At 41.4% G+C, this 13690-nt stretch overlaps 1 protein-coding gene across 8 annotated transcripts in view; it reads left to right on the forward strand.

Moving 5' to 3' along the window:
- The first annotated feature begins 8090 nt into the window (after window positions 1-8090).
- Window positions 8091-13690, forward strand: part of CCDC171 (coiled-coil domain containing 171) — a 303540-nt gene continuing 297940 nt past the window's right edge. For 6 of the 8 annotated variants that reach the window (XM_034663935.1, XM_034663937.1, XM_034663938.1 and 3 more), the window contains exon 1: window positions 8223-8490. The gene's annotated coding sequence lies outside the window, so the exon portion shown is untranslated. Of the gene's footprint in view, window positions 8166-8222; window positions 8491-10278; window positions 10373-13690 lie in introns of those variants that run through there. The other 2 variants (XM_034663933.1, XM_034663934.1) reach the window with 2 other exon arrangements.

Raw genomic sequence — 13690 nt, forward strand, 5'->3', positions numbered from 1 at the left:
TAGAAGGGAGGAAACTAAGACCTGTCTTGCTTATTTTTCCAATGGAGCACTTATTATACCACTTTAATATATTTTGAGATGGGAGAATAATGCATACACACACACACACACACACACACGGGTATGTGTGTATATACAAATATAGTAATTTTAAAACATTTGCACATCTTGCTAATCTATAGTCATTATATATATAAAAACAAGGAACAAGAGTAATTTAAAATTATGCTTAGTGTTCATGTTTGTTTATATAAAAATTATTTGGGATATCACAGTATTTTTGTTAATTATCTTATTTTAATATGAATTTAAGGTCTTAAAGTTGACCAAAAATCTGTAAATTACAATTTATGTTAACCCATTGCATCCTTAACACATGTAGTGGTATAAGAATCAGTGAGATAAAATCCTTTAAAAATGTCCATTATTGCAATTTCATTTGGCTAAACACAATTTTATATTTGTAATCTTAAGCCATCTGTGGAAATAATAACTTGCTGGACCTACAGAATTAACCTAGAAATTTAAAAAGTTTAAATCATAAGAAGCTAAACCCAAGTCATGTATTTAAATTTTTTTTAATTTTTTAAATTTTTATTTATTTATTTGACAGAGAGAGACAGCCAGCGAGAGAGGGAACACAGGCAGGGGGAGTGGGAGAGGAAGGCAGGCTCCTAGCAGAGGAGCCTGATGTGGGGCTCGATCCCAGAACGCCGGGATCATGCCCTGAGCCGAAGGCAAACGCTTAACAACTGAGCCACCCAGGCGCCCCCCAAGTCATGTATTAAAAAAACAATATAGGGCTAATATTTTTGTTTTGTGAGAAAGTCAGGAAGAAGACTTAAGGTGTTTTAAGCTAAAGTTCAATCACTATAATATGTCTAAAGAATTATCTATTTTCAGTAATATTACACAGATTTTTAATAATTATAAATACTTTTCTGTATATATAAAACATTATTTATTTATTTATTTATTTTTAAAGTAGGCTCCACATCCAGCATACATGATATATGCACACAAACCCCACAACACAGGACTAACTCCTCTCTGCAGTCCTCTTGTCCACCCTCTCTTCTGCGGTAGTGCCTCATTTTCCTTTTGGGAAATCCTGACTTCTCACTGTGGGAGACATTCTCCTCCCTAGAAGTATGGTTTTCTAGATTTGAGTTATTTCATCTAGGACAGTAGCTCAGAGCTTCAACAGAGAAATCTAAGGTGAGCCTTGGGAGAGGAAATCCAGTCCAGCAGTCCCATGTAGGTTGTTAACAAATCTGGACCTCTTTCAGATCTTCCCTCCAGAGATAAATGCACACAATCTCTTTACTTTTTTGGGCGTCTATTGGGTGGGTAACTATTGGTTGAGAAATATAAACATTCCTATCACTTAAGGATATATAGCAGAGAATGTTTGTCTATATTTACAAGTGGAAGAGGAACACTTTCCTATTACATATAGTTTGCAAGAACACCACTATTCATGTTGAAGTAATTATTTTACATTGTTATACATGCCAATTTTAGTTCCTTTCTCCCATTATTGCCCTTACCAACTCCCCCACCCTGACATTTCTGCTTTCCAGCTGTGCTCTTTAGATTGGCCAGGAATAATAAATAGACTCAATAGTTAACAATATGTTTCTTTATAGGATGCTACCTGACCTACAAAGACTTGGCTATGGCTTTATAATAATTCATCTTAAAGTTATGCCAAGTGCTATGGGAATTCATCTTCCCTTTGTGGGCTTTCCCATGTGAGGGTCTTTTTCTCTCCCCTCTCCGTACCTGCGAGTTCCTTAGCTCCCCATCAGATGTCTGCCCTTCCTACCCTCTTTGATGTTTTTCTACATTTAGTTGTGCAGTTTGTTCCAGCTTTGGGCATTTGTGTCGTTTTATGGGTTATTTAAACTCATGTGAGTGTTATGTNGGGTTATTTAAACTCAGTTACATCATGGGAGGAGGTGAGCTTAGTTCCTCCCACTCTGCCATTTTCCCTAAAGTCTTCATGGTAAGGTTATGAATTAAATTCTTAGACCTGGCAAATTCTCTGCTCTAATTTCTGATGACAGTGGTGGTGTAATAGTGGTTTCATGCTTCCCGGGACATAAGATAAAAATGGCATTTCTAGATGTTACTGAACTTCATTAATGAGCGGATAAATGCAAATTAAAAGAACATCAGAACAATGAGGTGTCAGGATGCCTGGGTGGCTCAGTTGGTTGAGTGTCTGCCTTCGGTTCAGGTCATGATCTCAGGGTCCTGGGATCCAGTCCTGCATGGGCTCCTTGCTCCTCGGGGAGTCTGCTTCTCCCTCTCCCTCTGCCCCTCCCCCGTGTGTGTGTGTGTGTGTGTGTGTGTGTGTGTGTATGTGTGTGTGCGCGCGCGCGCGTGCGGGCGCATACTTGCGCGCGCGCTCTCTCTGACAAATAAATAAATAAAATCTTAAAAAAGAAAAAGAACAATGAGGTGTCACTTTTTGCCTATCAGATTGGAAAAGCTTCCATACAGAAAAATACCCAGTGCTGGCAGGGGCAGAGTTCCGGAAACATTCTCTCACAATGTTGTTATTTCTTTAAATTGATACACTCTTCCTAGAAGGTAACCTGGTATTATGTATAAAAAAATTTAAATGTGCTGGGGCGCCTGGATGGCAAAGCGGTTAAGCGTCTGCCTTCGGCTCAGGGCGTGGTCCCGGCGTTATGGGATCGAGCCCCACATCAGGCTCCTCTGCTGTGAGCCTGCTTCTTCCTCTCCCACTCCCCCTGCTTTGTGTTCCCTCTCTCACTGGCTGTCTCTATCTCTGTCAAATAAATAAATAAAATCTTAAAAAAAAAAATTTTAAATGTGCTGTCAAAAGTTGACTCCTCAAAAGCTCACCATAAAAACTGTTGCTGAAGCAAGGTTAAGTTTATTAAATTTGCAGCAATAAGGGAGAATACCACTTGACTGAGCCTTAGCAGTATCTCAAAAGGGAAAATTAGGGCCAGTTGTTTTTAGGATTTTAAGGCTTGGGCTGAATAACTGTAGGGAAGGAAGCAAGGGGGGAAATGTTAGAATTGAGTGGAGTTTATGATACAATAGCTTTAGCTTGGTGGGCATAGCAGGGCAATGGTCTTGAAGCATTTTTTAGGTAAACTGTTAGTCTTCATGAGCAATCTATTTAACAAATTCACAGTTTTATCTTCCAGGAACAAGTATTAACTGGAGCAAGCAACCAGGTTGTTTTTGCTTGGTTTCAGAATTGTTTAACATAAGTACAGGAAAGTATGTCTAATGTCTAGTCCCAGTATTATTCAACATGGGGACAGATAATTATATTGTTTTCAGTTTTCAAAACTTATTCTTTTCTGGGCGCCTGGCTGGCTCAGTTGGAAGAGCATAGGACTCTCAGGGTCATGAGTTTGAACCCCATTTTGGGTGTTGAGATTATTAAAAAAATAAATAAACTTAAAAAAAAGCTTATTCTTTTATCTAGCAATTTTTATTCCAGGAATTTATAATATGACTTTATTTTTTTATTTTTTTAAAACATTTTATTTATTTATTTGACAGAGAGAGAGAGAGTGAGGACAAACAGGGGGAGTAGCAGGCTGAGGGAGAGGGAGAAGCAGGCTCTCTGCTTAGTGACCCGATCCCAGGATCCCCGATCATGACCTGAGCCAAAGGCAGATGCTTAACGACTGAGCCACCCAGGTGCCCCTATAATATGATTTTAAAAGACAAATATGCAAAGTATATCTACAGAGACAGTTTTTTTTTCCATTTTTTTTTAAAGAAGAGGAACAAGTCAGAAACAACCTAGATGACTGGATAAGTAAATTACAGGCATTCACAAAATAGATTAGACTGCAGTGATTAAAAATGTGTCTTCGGAATGCCCGGGTAGCTCAGTCAGTTAAGCATCTGACTCTTGATTTCAACTCAGGTCATGATCTCAGGCTTGTGAGATGGAGCCCTGAGTTGGGCTCTGTGCTGGGCATGGAGGCTGTTTAAGATTCTCTCCCCTCTGTCTGTGCTCCACCCCCTACCACTTGTGCTCTCACTCTCTCTCTTTCTAAAAAAAAAAAGAAAGAAAGAAAGAAAGGAGAAGACAGGCCGGGTAGACAAGACTGGGGCACTTGATTGATGGGGAGGGAGAAGGGGCTAAGTCTGGTTTTTATGCAGTAAGAACTGAGGAGCTGTTAAAAGAATTGATTGATAGGGTAACATAATATGAGTTACCCCGAGTTATGATGTAAAGATTACATACATATGTATACGAGGGGCGCCTGGGTGGCTCAGTTGTTAAGCGTCTGCCTTTGGCTCAGGTCATGATCCCAGTGTTCTGGGATCAAGCCCCACATCAGGCTCCCTCTGCTTCTTCCTCTCCCACTCCCCCTGCTTGTGTTCTTTCTCTGCGCTGCCTCTCTCTCTGTCAAATAAATAAAATCTTAAAAAAAAAAAAGATTACATATATATGTATATGAAATTCTCATTTCCCTCCAGTGAACTTCTGTTCAAAACAACTCCTCCCAATTTTCTCCTTTCCTCTATAAAGGATGTTCTCCTTTTGTTCTCTGGACTTGCCTATGGTTCACTATAGCTGGCATGTCTCAAATTGCAATCTTCTGCTATTTCTGAATAAACTCATTTGCAGCTTGATAATCTCTGTTGTTTAATTTTTAAGGTTGACAATGCTTTAGAAGGATCATCCGTTGCACAGAACGGGGATTGAAGGAGCAAAGGACTGGAGCCCCTGAGAGTAGCAATTATGGCAAGGCCTTGCAGTTCTAAGAGTTGATACCAAAGCAGCATAATAATCGAGCACCTGGTGTTTGAACCTTCTGAGGGAGGTTACTGAAGGGTCAAAAGGATGTGGCTCATCTGGCGATTAAAAAACCCTGAGGCTCACATGCATAAAATCAACTCATAACACTCCCCTAGTGTCAGAAAGGTGCACATGTGCCCTTAGGCCTGCTTTTGATTTTTTTTCTATTTTTTGATCTTTTCCACTCATATTTGCCAGTTGAACAATGCCCTAGATGTTTAGTTGTCAACCTATAAAAATGTTGAGAATTTGCACAGAAAGGGGACGAGAGTGACTTATATCAGGACACAGAGCAGGTTCTGATCACAAGGGTCTGGATACAAAGCAGTAAAGAAACAAATCATCAAGATGCTTAGTAGTAGGTATAGAAACGTGACAGGAGAGTTGAAAAAATAAGTAGGACTTACTGATTCTTAGATGTAGGCATTGAGAGCTTCAGAGTGAAGATTCTCTGAGGTTTTTTTTCATCTGGGTGTCTGAGATTAGTTTTATAAATTGGTAGAGGAGCAGTTTTGGGGGGCTCCATTAAGAAGTTAAGAAAGATAATGTTTATGTATGTTGAATTCAGTATTACCACACATTAAAGTGATACTGTTCAAATGAGAGTTAAAAATTCACAATCACAGCAGAGTTTATGATATTATGATATCACGTGGACCCAGGGATGGATGATACCGCTGAGAAAGTTTACGTGGTAACATGTGAAAGTTGAGGGCAGAAACTGAGAAAGTATCACGTTGAGGGGCAAGAAGGGGATAACAGTGGCCAGAGCAGCAAGCAATAAAAGGGTTGGAGAGTTGGAGAAACCACGAGTCTTACCTATGCTGCAGAGAAATCTGGGGAGGATCAAAGTGTCAGTGAATTGAAGGGGAGTGGGATTTAGTAATGAAATCTTTATTGATTTTGGATGTTGTTTTGGTGAAGTGCTGGGGAGGAATTGAATAGTATCTTGAAAGTAAAAGGAATGAGTTTTAAGGCTAAAAGGGAAGTGAATTAGAGAATGTCTTTATGTACAGCTTTCTGTAAGTAGGAGTAGCATGTTAGGCAAACAGAAACAGCACAGAATGAACCTTCTAACTCTTAGAAAAACAGAAAACCTCCAAATATTTTAGAAGCCTGATTTATTGTGTAATTATTATAAACTCTGCTCAACACCCTTCGTTAGCTTCGTTGCTTGATAAACTAAGTATGGTAGTCCTCCTTTGTCTGTGGGGGCTATGTTCCAAGACCCCCAGTGATGTGTGAGACTGGGGATAGTACCAGATCCTTTACACACGATGTTTTTTCCTATGCGTACACACCTATGATAAAGTTACATTTATGAATTAGGCATAGTAAGAGACTAACAACAATACAATAGAAAATTATAACAATATATTATAATAAAAGTTATGTTAATGTGTTCTCTCTCTCAAAAAATATTTATTGTACTGTACTCTTCCCACGATAAAACGCGAACAGGATAACATGACTGAGGTGAATGACATAGGCACTGTGATGCAGAGTTAGGCTACTACTGGTCTTTGGAATATGTTTGAAGGAGGATGATCGATCTACTTTCTGACCTTGGTTGACTGCAGGTAATGGAAGCCATGGAAAGAAAAACCATGCATAAGGAGGGGACTACTCTATGACCTAGAAGGTCCCTGTGATCTGGGGTCTGCCTACTTCTCCAGCCTGCTCTCTTACTCTCCACGCTCTCCCACTCCCAATACTGCACACAGAACTTCCAGTTTTCCCAATGCCTCATGAGTTTCCTGTGCTGGTGTGCGTAGCTTTCACGTCTTCCAGTTCCTTCTCAGCTTGGTGAATCTATAACTGTCTTCCCAGAGTAAGTTCATAATTCTCCATTAAAGCCTTTGGGGATGCTCATGGTTGGTATTAACATTTGCCTCTTGTGATTTCCACTGTACCTATATTAAACATCCCGTATTTCTATCAGCTGCTCCAGATTGGGTATATAGTCTGTATTCAATAAATATTGAATGAACAAACAGATGAAGATTGCAAGCCTTCATATGGCACCTATTCTTCATTAAAAAAGTGTTCAGTACAGTACATTTGCCATTGATTCTTGCCATACATATTCAGTTTTGTTTTTTTAAAACAAAAATTTCATAAGTATTTAAAATTTGTAAAGCAAAAAAAAATCTAATCTCATTAGTCTGCTGTAATTTTCCACTGCATTTCTAAATGTTATGATGGGCTCTTTTCCTTTCCATAAACTCTTTTCTTTGAAGTAATTATCCTCTTTCTGGCAAGACTATTAGGAAGCAGGATGGGTTCCTTTTTTAACCTGTGACAACTCAAACCAGTTAAAGTTTCAGTGTTACAGGAATCAAGGAGGTTTTAATCTCAATTTATATTTGCATTTATGACCGTTGGCTCTCCCCAGGGAGACAGGGAAAAGACGGCCCCTACACCTGGTTTCAGGTTGATTACAATCAACATGGGACAATTTTAGCATACAAGGTTCATTTTGTATCACCTTTTTGAGGGGAGGAGGTGGGGGCAGTCAAGATAAACTCCTCATTCAAAATCCCGCCAGTTTGCATTGTTCTTTGGGGAACAGGTTTCCAAATGCCAAAGAACAAAAGAGCGTTTGGTTTTCCAATCTCCCTGGGGCGGCCGCAGATTGTGAAGCAGCTACCGGAAGAAACCAAAGTATAAATTATCAACTAGAGGAAGGCGTGTGTGCGCGCGGGCGCTCGGGGGCTTGGAAGAGGATCGGAAAGAGAGGGAGCACATGCTAAGGCTCCAAGAACTTTTTTTGCGAGGTACCTCGTTATGTAATATTTATAATGAAGGGCGCTGCAACAGTATCAGCGCGCTGTCCCGCATTTTCTCCGCACTGTTTATAACCCCAAGCTGGGACACAATGGGGATGGGAGGAGGGGACAAGAAGCGTTTTGCAGGCGGCAGCGGGCTACACAGCAGGACACCAGCCACTTGCGCAGAAGCCGAGCCCACAAAATCTACCCCTGGCTCTGGCACCAGTCCACAGACCCCGAGGGGGCTACACTGGCCTTGGGAGCCGCAGTTTAATGCACAATCGGGGATCCAGCCTCTTAAAGAGTTTTATTCAGTACACGCGGAAAAAGGGTTAGGGTTCAGAAATCCACAATGTCTGGCGGCTCTGGGGATTCTGAGACTGGGACCTGGAGACCTCACACTAAAAACTGCACCTTAGAGCGTGGGCCGGGGCGTTCTCGTGCAGGAAGGGCGCGCGCGCCGCGGGATCGCGTGTGGTCACGAGCGCGCCGCTCCTCAGCAACGGCGCATGCGCTTGCTCGCCTTCCCGCACGGCCGCGCGACTTCGCGGGCCCTCCTCTTCCAATCGGAGCGCCGGATTCTCTGAGTGCGTATCCTGGGGCGGCGGGCAGAGAGAGGCGGGAGGAAAGGGGCCGGCTGGGGCGGGGCCGGGAGGCCTGCGAAAGTCTATGAAGGTCTGCGAGCGCAGCCGAGTCTCCGGAAGTGGCCGTTGTAAACATCGTCTCCCCAGGGCTTTTTCTCTCCTGTCCCCCTTTGCTATTCGTTCCCTCTTCCCGGGTCCTAGAGTCCGTCGGGTTCCAACAGTTTTTGCTCCGACCCCGGCGATCTGCCTAGGCCTCTTTCTACCATTGAGATTTGGAGCTGCCCCTAGGGTCTTGGGTGTGCTGTCTGGACCACGGGAGCCCCCTGAGGTAACCACGGGATGTGGGGGCTTCGAGGCGAACGACTTGGGCGGGGAGGTGTTGAGGAAGATATGGATAGCAGCAGTGAGAGTTACGGGGAACCCCGAGTTAGTTCGTAGTTGTCCTGGGGCTGTTGGTGTCGTTTGTGGGGACACGCCTCCAGCTCCCTGGGCCGGGCGTCTCCGCCCACCTGGGGGAAGATCTCCTAGAAGCATCTTAACCGGAGACCGCTGCAGCAGCACCCGGAGGACTGAGTAGGGACCAGAGGGCAGGACCCAGAGGGCCTGGACTTGGAACTTCTAAGGTTTACAACTCCGGACTGCCGGGCTTTTCCCGTCCAAGTATCAGTAAACTCTTCGAGGACAAGGACCACGTCTTTTTCATCCTTTAAAAAAAAAATGCCAGCCACACACTAGCCACTCTATCAATGTTTGATAAATCAAAGAATGAGTTGTGGTAGGCTATCATCTGTAGTTTTACTGCTCACCCTCCAGGACTCTTAAGAGACATAGAAAATCCGGCTGTTTTTCCAGGGCTGTACATTTTCTGCAGAAGTAGAGCCTCCTTTTGGCTGTTCTTTACTCTGTCACGATATTTATCCTAGACAAATGCTTATTTTTTCTTTTTAAGATCTCTAATGATTCTGCGTAAGTTTACTTGAGAAGCAATTGGTGTTCAACTCTTTCAAATACAAAACACATGGATGTTTTCTATAGTTCACATAATTTTGGAGAGAAGACGCCACCGTTTTGTCACTTGTTTTATTGAACAGTTAGTGCCTAGTAACAACAAAACAGTGGTGGAGCAGAAACTAACAGTGGTTTCCCATGAAATGAAGAAGAAACAAAGTGCAACCTGCTAAGAGGAAAGAGGGGAGTAGTTTTAGTCTGGAGCTTGAAGTTTTATTAGCTGCGTGACCTCAAGCAAATCACCTAAGCTCACTAGACATTAGATTCCTTATCTGTCAGATAAGGAGGATGGAATTGGTCTTTAAAGTCCTATTTAATTCTAAAATTCTTTGATTGTCTCAGCCCCCCATCATGGTTTTTTTTTTTTTTTCAAGACTTAACTTTATTTGAGAGAATGAGCAGTGAGGAGGGGCAGAAGGAGAGAGAGAGAGAGAGAGAAGCAGAACCCCCGCAGAGCAAGGAGCCCGATGTGGGGCTCGATCCCTGGACCCAGGGATCATGACCTGAGCTGAAGGCAGACACCTAATCGACTGAGCCACCCAAGTGCCCTGTCATGGTCTTATTTTGATGAAAGAACCCGACATCCTCTTTGAAGGTGAAATATATAAGTCTGCAGATAGAATCCCCACACGGATGTAGTTACTGAAGTTAGCACTGTGTTATGAAAGAGGATGGATTTAGGAGTCAGCCAGATGTGGGTTTGAATTCAAACCCTCCCACTGAGTATCTTTTTTTTTTTTATTTAAGGATTTTATTTGTTTATTTTAGAGGTGGGGGGAGCAGAAGGGGAGGGGGGAAAGTTTCAAGCAGACTGGGGGCTGAGTGTTGAGCCCCCCACTGGGGCTAGATCTCAAGACCCTGAGATCATGACCTGAGCTGAAACCAAGAGTCAGTTGCTTAACCAACTGAGCCATCCAACTGTCCCTCCCACTTGAATAGCTTTATACAAGTTACTCATCCTCTCTAGGCATCAGTGTTCTTGTCTGTGAAATTTGTATAATCATCTTATAGGGCTATTGGGAGGATTCAATGAGATCAGGTACATTAGGCTAGTATTTGGCACATAGTAAGTGCTCAATAATAGTGGTTTTTATCTTTTCATCCCCAGCCCTGCCCTCACCCCTTCCCTTCCCCCTGACCTGTATGGACACACTGAGAGATGAATATATTCTGCATGACCCAGTGACGGAGTCAGCTGTGAGGTAGGAAACTTTGTACCAGCAGTGGCTCTGAAATCTAAACTAGAATTGTCTTTCTGGCTGGGACTTACTCTTAGGATGTCTAGATCATTGATCCCTTGGCCTCAGTTACCAGTAGCTGGCCCCATTAACTATGTCTAAAGAACTTCTTATTGAAGAATGATTTATATAACATCCCCTTATCTATTTCAGTAGGAATGGTGAAAATAGTCCAACTCCACTACCAAGAGAAGATTCATCTATTAATAGATTAACATAAAAAGCTGATCTAAACTTTGCCTTTATCTGTCACTGCTACAGGATGGCCTGGTTTGGGCCCAAGCCTGTGAGGTGCCATTTGGATTGAGAATCCACTGGAGGTCTGAGTTATCCTTCATTAAGAGATCCTGCCTTGTAGTTAGTTTGGATGGGGTGGGGGTGTGGGGGACGAATGAGCTGTGTTTGAAAAATCTGAGGTAGGGAGAAGTGCTTTTCTGATAAGCAAGGTCTCACATGCTCTCTGGCTGGGGGTGAACCATATCTTGAAGGCCAATAGCAAGACACACAACAGAACTGTAGAGTCCGCTAATTTGGGCTTGAATCTAGACTCTGTCACTTACTAGAGATGTGACTTTGGACAGGTGATTGAATGAATATCGTTAAGCCCCAGTTTCCTTAGGTATAATGTGGGAACATTAACAGTATCTTTCTCTTGTGGTTGGTGTAGAGCGACAGTGTAGAGATATAGAAAGTTCTTAGCACACTGGAGAAGGGATGTTTGTCACAGTTGGCATGATGACAGTAGGAGTGGCTCAGATAGTTTGTTTATAGATAATGACGTATTGAATGTTTTCAAATGGAAAACGTTACTTACAGAATTAGCTACATGTTGGAGAAAGGCTGATGTTGATTGCGTATCATAAGGAATTTGTAATTACTTGTATAAATTAGCTAAAGTACTTATCTTGTGGAATTTCATTGGGGAGTTTTAGGTAAATCTTGGAACGCATATTATGTGAGGAACCTATAATTCTTTGACCTAATTCCCTATTTCACTGACATTTCCATTACTGTACCTAGCTACTTTCCTCGTCATTCATTACCTTTTCACTGTGGTGTTTGAAAAGGGAGCTTTTGCTACATCTTCTCTGCCATGTTCAAAAGGATAGAACTCCAGTCATAGTTTAAATTCAGCCACAGATCTGACTTGGGCTCTTCATTGATGACTAGATTAGTCTTCCGAAAACACACAGAGGTAGGCTCTTGAACCCTAGTGTCATCAGGAGCTGATATTAGAGACAGAGAAAAAGAAAATAAGATTTTGCTAAAGGAGACTTTAGATAGGATTTTTTTTTTTTTGGTGAATTTGGTAAATTTTGATGAATTTAAAAAATTGAGATATAATTCACCTATCAAAATTCAGTTTTAAAGTGTATAATTCATTGATTTTTAGTACGTTCACCGTGTTCTAATTCTAGCTGTCTAATAGTTCTAGCTATCTAATTCCAGAACATTTCCATCACTCCCAAAGAGGAACCTCATACCTATCGGCCGTCAGACCCCATTCCCCCCTCCCTACCCTCTGGCAACCACAAGTCCACTTTCTATTTCTATGTGTTTGCTCATTCTATACATTTCATATACATGGAGTCCTACAATCTGTGGCCTTTTGTGTCTGGCTTCTTTCACTTAGCATACTGTTTTCAAGTATGCTTGAAGGTTCACCCATGTGGCATGTATCATTTCTTCATTCCGTTTAATGGTTGAGTATATATTTCATATTTTATTTATCCATGGGTCAGTTAATGGACATTTGGGTGTTTTTTACTCTTTGGCTATAATGAACAAGGCTGTTCTGAACATTTGTGTGCAGGTTTTTGTTGAAGACCAGTAATTACCTTAGAATGTGTCTTGGTGTTCAGTATTCTTAGATACACAGTTTGCTTTTCAAAATGTACATTAAAATCTTTGTGTTACTTCAGGAAAGTTTTCCTGGACTACAGATTTTAGTGTTCTATCCCTTCACTTTTGTCTTCTTATTCAGGGACTCCTGTTATCTGCATGTTGGTTATTCTTTGCCTAAAAATATTCAGTATTTTGTCACTTTCTCTTGAATCCTTTTAATCCCTTTCTTCATTTTTTTACTCAGAAAGTTTCCCCTTTTGATTTCCTATGTTCTTTCAGGCATTTTCTGTCGTGTATTTACTTTGTGTTCCCTCTTAGTTGTCATCATTGAAATGATCTTTTCTTCCGTTTCTAACTCTTTCTGATCGTTGTCACCTTATTTCTGTGTTTTTCTAATTCTAATTCTTCCTGTCTTGTACCATTTTGTTAGTGTCTTTTAGCTTATTTTTGAAATAGTAAGTTACAGGTTTCATCTGTTTTGTGGTCATGTCTTTCTGTCATGCTTTCATTTGTAGCATTCATTTCTGCTCCTTACTCTCTTTTTCCCTGTGTTAACTTTGTATGGGATTTGACCACACTACTTTTCTGTTGCTTATTTTTATGGAAGATTAGTTTACTTGAACTTTGAGATTGGGGCAAACTTCAGGAAAGCCTTTCTGACTTCATGGAACCCTGTCTTGTGGTATTTTTGTGAGTGTTAAAAACTCTGGTGGCTTGTTTCTAGGATTTCCCGGCTCTGTTTCCTCCTACGGTTTGGTCTGGGGGCCTTTGCTTTTCTTTGTATTTCCCCTATCCTGCTCAGTTTTGATTCCAGTTCTTGCCGTTTCTCTTTAGTGTGGGCCTCTGTCCAGGAAGGGGACCTCGGCAGGTTGGTTCTGAGAGTTCATAGGCTGGACTGTACCAACCCTTTCAAGACTTTCTTACCATACGCCTGTATGACAGGCCGGCTTGTGGAATGGGCAGACTTCTCCCAGTTTCATCTGATGTTCCCAGATCGGCTTGTTGTGCTCCCCGTTGAATATCTGCTGGCTCTTTTTAGTGTTCTTTCAGATGGAGCCTTGTTATTTCCATACTCTGCTTTCTCCTCCTTACATACTTCTACTGCTCCCATGTAGGTCTTGTGCGTATTGGTGGCTTGCCTTTATTCATTTATATTTTGTAGCTTTTTGTTGTAAATGTTGCTTATAGATTTTCTAGTTTCTCTAATTACCTTAGATAGAATTTTTACAACGTCCCTCATTAAAATTAATAAATCATGGAAAAATGACTTTATGAAAGACATGCAGGCAGAGCTGATGTGAGAACTCATTTTTGTATCTTTCTTGTCCCTTGACTTCTTTTTCTTTTTAACCCTGCAAGAGTGTTTTCAAATTTCTTATCCATATTAGTTTTTTTTTAAGTGTATTTATTTTTTTAGTAATCTCTATAGCCAATGTG

Source organism: Ailuropoda melanoleuca, chromosome 7 (assembly GCF_002007445.2).
Source record: "Ailuropoda melanoleuca isolate Jingjing chromosome 7, ASM200744v2, whole genome shotgun sequence".
Taxonomy (NCBI): domain Eukaryota; kingdom Metazoa; phylum Chordata; class Mammalia; order Carnivora; family Ursidae; genus Ailuropoda; species Ailuropoda melanoleuca.